This window comes from Enhydra lutris, unplaced genomic scaffold (genome assembly GCF_002288905.1).
Source record: "Enhydra lutris kenyoni isolate GAN:26980312 unplaced genomic scaffold, ASM228890v2 scaffoldscaffold36, whole genome shotgun sequence".
Classification (NCBI taxonomy): domain Eukaryota; kingdom Metazoa; phylum Chordata; class Mammalia; order Carnivora; family Mustelidae; genus Enhydra; species Enhydra lutris.
In genome coordinates, this window is record NW_019154120.1 from 10,088,522 (window position 1) to 10,093,641 (window position 5,120).

The window sequence follows — 5,120 nt, forward strand, 5'->3', positions numbered from 1 at the left end:
AATGACTGAAAAACTGAATAGAACATTAATAATATTTAGGGGCAATGACAGGCATATATTTGGAGTCCCTTATGGGAAAAAAAAGAAGAATGGGACCGAAAAGATATTAAAAAAATAATCACTGAAATTTTCTCAAATTTATTGTAAGTTAAATTTTTATTCAATGACTTCAGGAAACCTCAATCAGGTTAAAAAGGGAAGAAAAGTATGACTAGACCCACCATAGTCAAAACGAAGTAAATCAAAGAAAGATAACATCTAAATGCAGTGAGAGGAAAACACTACATATCAATGGAACAATATTTCAGAGGATTCATGGCTTCAAAAATAATGGATTTTAGAGGATATAGGACCAACATCTTTACAGTGATGAAAAAAAGAAAAAAAAATACACTCACAAAAACAAAAAACCCAAACTGTCAACCTGGAATTCTATAAACCACTTCTAGCCTGAGGGTTGTCAAAGGAAAAAGAATTGTCTCACAGTTGTCTCAGGAAAAAGGAAATAAAGACATCGTATCATAAATAAAACCTGAGAAAATGCTCTCCAACTCATTTGAGCTACGAGAAATGTTAAGGATGTACTTTAGGTTGAAAGTCAATGAAACCGATGGAAACATGTATTCAGGAAGGTATGAAAACCATCAAAAACAGCTAGTGCCTTTTGCCACATCTACTGTGAGAATGAAGCCCATTCTCAGCAATCAGACTGTCGACATTCTGGAAAATGTCAACATCACTCTGAAGGGACGCACTGTCACTGTGAAGGGCTCCAGAGGAACCCTCTGGAGGGACTTCAATCACATCAGCATAGTACCCAGTCTCCTTGGGGAAAAAAAAAAAAAAAAAAAAAAGAGGCTCAGAATTGACAAATGGTGGGAAATAGAAAAGCACTGGCTACTGTCCGTAGGATCTGTAATCATGTGCACAACACAGTCGAGGGCGTTACACTGGGCTTCCCTTACAAGATGAGTCTGTCCAGGCTCACTGCCCCATCGATGTTGTTATTCAGGAGAGTGGTTCTCTTGTTGAAATCTGAAATTTGTGGGGTGAAAAATATACCTGCAGGGCTTGGCTGAGGCCAGGTGTTAACTGTTCAGTGCCTGAAGTCCAGAAAGATGAGTTAATTCTTGAAGAAAATGATCTTAAACTTGTATCAAACTCAGCTGCTTTGATTCAGTAAGTCACACCGTTAAAAACAGGGATATAGAAAATGTTCAGATGGTATGTGTTTCTGGAAAAGGAACAGTTCACAGGCCGATGAATCAGATCTAAATTGTCCAGCTCCAGAAAAACACAAGATTTCAGATGATTTTTCAGACTCATTTGTAATATTTCAAAGATGCAGTTAAAGCTATTGATTTGGGGCTTTTTCTTAAACAACATATATCTATATATATAAAATGCTATTGCATCGGCCTTCTTAATCTATTGGAATTCATGTGTAATAAAATTAAAATGTGATATATTTAACCACATACAACTAAAAAAAAAATGCATGGCAAAACCACCAAAACAATACACAAAGAAAAATGGAAAATGAGGATATAAGTTACTGTATCATTCATAAAGGACTAATACCCAGTAACAGGGAACTTATAAAAATGTGAGAAAAATTTACAAAAAACCTCCACCCCCTATAACAATGGATAAAAAACATAGATAATTTACTAAAAACATTTAAAAGTGATCTGAAAATACGGAAGTATGTTAAAAATCGCTCATACTCAAAAGATGCACAAAAGCGATCATACCTATCAGAATGGCAAAAATTAAGAACTATAATAACACACTCTGCTAGCAAGAGTGTAGAGAAATGCGAAATTGTACATATCAAATAGGAAAAGCTTATTGGTAAAATCCATGTTAAGGAGAATTTGGAAATTTCTAACCAAACTAGATGTATGTTAACCTTTTGATCCTGCAATCCAAATTCTCGGAATCTGCCCTCGAGACACATCTCATTCAGTAGAAAAACAGGGGCTCCTGGGTGGCTAAGGTGGTTAAGCGACTCCTTTACCTCAGGTCATACTCCCGGGATCCTAGACCAGTCCTGCACCAGGCTCCTTGCTCAGCCCAGAGCCTGCTTCTCCCTCTCCCTCTGCCACTCCCCCTGCTTATACTCTTCCACTCTCTCTCTGTCAAATAAATGAAAGAAAAATACATGTGTGTTTTTTAAACATGTCGTACATTCTTTTCTATTTTATTTTATTTTATTTTATTTTATTTTATTTTATTTATTTATTTGACAGATCACAAGTAGGCAGAGAGAGAGGGAAAGCAGGCTCCCTGCTGACCAGAGAGCCCGATACAGGGCTCGATCCCAGGACCCTGAGATCATATCGTGAGTCGAAGGCCGAGGCTTAACCCACTGAGCCACCCAGGCGCCCCTCTATTTTCTATTTATCAGAATTTCATCACTATTTTACATTCTGTATCTTTGTATGTGAAAGTAAAAACAAATACCCACCCAGAAATCTGAAAATAGATCTGAATGAAGGAAAGTAGCCCTTGGAAAGAAACATCTGGTTGTGGCACTAGCCCATGTTTATAACCAGCCTGGGATTTATTGTCTGTCAGCAGAATGGTCACAATGTAAGTTATTTCTTTTTGATATTTCTTTTTCTAAAACTTCCTTTACTCATTTCTGTTTCTGCATACTTTCCCGCGTTTTCATACAGGTCTTCTTAGGTGATGCGGAGTTTGGGTCTCTGGGAAAAGGCACAGCGGAGGATTTCACCAGCGCCCATTACAGCTGTGTTTTGTCACAACCTTACGCAGTTGTGTTTCAGGGCCTGGGGCTTCTCCATTGTCCAAGGTGTTGCGGGGAAGCCGTCCGCTCGAGCGAGTGCTTGTTTCCATTCTAATCACCCTGGCCCACCCAGGTTCCCGCTGCAGAGTCGCGGGCTCACCAGGGCTTCAAGTGCGGGCACCAGGGTCCCACGCCATAGACGTGGTCCCTCCCCCGCACAGCGTCACCGCGGAGGGGAGGGTAGCAGCAGGAAGAACTTGAGCCGAGGACCCCTGAGAGCACCCACAGCGGCCTTCTGCGGAGCTCTCGGAATTTGCTGGTAACCTCTTGGAGGTGGAGGTCAGTTTCGGGCAGTTGGACCATCGCATGTGAATAAAACCGTAATACGGATATAAAACCACGGCGTGATGCTATTATTGTCCACCTTTGAGGAATGGGGAGATGGAGGCACGGAGAGAATCACTTGGGGTTGCCTACTGCGAACCCCCAAATTTCCTTAAAGTCCGATAAAACAAGTAAATGCCGTATATGTATGCCATAATATAACAGATTTTTAATAGTGAAATTGTGAATTATTATTAATCTTAACATAGTCATGAGACATTTCTGTGGGGGGGAAAATCAGTTAAAATTGAGAAGCCAAGAGGGGTGGCAGGTGCCCTGTGGCTTCACGCGCGGTCCCCTCCCTCGCATCACGCACGCCGCTGCGCACCTGTGCGGAGAGCATTCGGTATGAGTCCTGTTTCGTTAGCTGATGGAGAGGAGAGAGGAAAAGAGAAGACGTGGAGAATCCAAGGGGGGAAAAATGGAGAGCCGAGCTCCCGAGTGGGGAAGGCTGACTGACCTTCAGGCACAGCAGACGGGAGAGACGTGGAAGAGGACTGGGCACCCGGCTGTCATTCTCGCTGTTCTCCTGGAGAGCCGCCAGCATCCAGAGTCAGCCTGTCATCTGTCTAGCGTCACGTTGGCACAGGCAGGCTCTCATCCGTGCCCCAACACGCTGCCCTGCTCTCCTCTTGCACCTGGAATCCGGTGGCCTTTCTTGACTGAGGGAAGCAGGACTGAAGATCCGGGTCACACGTGTGGCCTCCTGCCATTAGGTTTAGGACTTGGACAAATTGAGTGCCTTTTGTGATGGCATGAAACATCCTTTACATCTGACAAAGGCAGAAATAAAAATAGTTTGAAGATGTTCATTGAGCCAGGAGAGTAGTAAAACAGAACACCCATGAACTTATTTTGCAAACTGGGTGTCTTTCTAATGGAATTTTTAGGACCTCCTGCTGCTAATTACAATGTCCACATAAGTCCAATTCAAATCTATAGGAGTGTGTGTGTGTGTGTGCGTGTGTGTGTGTTTTAAGGTTTCCTTTTTCTCTGAAATGACACCACCAAGTTTTAAAAAAGTACCAGACTTCCGTTAGATTTCTATAAAATGTTGTCTGGGTTTTTACATAGCATGCCAGATGGTCAAAACCATTTTTTTCTCTTAATTTTGTTTCTAATGCTTTAGTTATCACTCCCAGCTTGCTGCCATCTACAAATCTTAGAGCCATGCCCTTATCTGTCTTCCTCCTGGTTATTAATTAAATTTTTAACAAGACAGGGCTCAACGCCAACATACTGTGGGACTTCTCTAAAGACTACTCCGCTTTGTAGATTGATACTTATTAACATTCTTAGGGCATCTCACTACAATACAAGTTGATTTTTTTCTGTGAAAAACTATTAATCTTTCTATGGCTTTTTTCCCCTTTAATATGGAATGGATTTTATACTCTATTTCTTAAGCCATCTGTGGTTCAGGACAGTTTACTTTTTCAATTTTTAAATGTATGTGATCTACATATTTGTAAAACACAATGAAATATGAGATATAAAAAATGAAGTTTCTAGAAAAATTAAATATAAAAGAAAAATGAAAAAGAAACAATTTTATTATTGACCCAACAGACATAAAATCACATTCCAGGGGTGTCTGGGGCTCAGATGATTAAGCATCTGCCTTCAGCTCAGGTCATGATCTCTAGGTCTGGGGATTGAGCTGCACCTTGGGCTCCCAGCTCAGCAGGGAGTCTCCTTCTCCCTCTCCCCCACCCCTCCTCTTGCTTGTGCTCTCTCTCTCTCTCTCTCTCTCTCAAATGAATAAATAAAATCTTTCAAAAAATCACACTCCAAAAATCTCTCAAACGAATAAATAATATCTTTCAAAAAATCACACTCCAAAAATCAGATCAAACACACAATATGGGAAAAAAAAGGATTGCAAAATCTAGGCACGTTATTCATTGAAATCATGGATGGATGACAATTAGTATTGGAAATACTATTACAGTTCTAACTTTTTTGTTGTTCTCCAACCTTGACC

The 5,120-nt window shown here is 40.8% G+C and overlaps 1 pseudogene; it reads left to right on the forward strand.

The window, feature by feature from the left end:
- Positions 1–684: 684 nt before the first annotated feature.
- Positions 685–1,275, forward strand: LOC111154277 (annotated as a pseudogene).
- Positions 1,276–5,120: the final 3,845 nt, after the last annotated feature.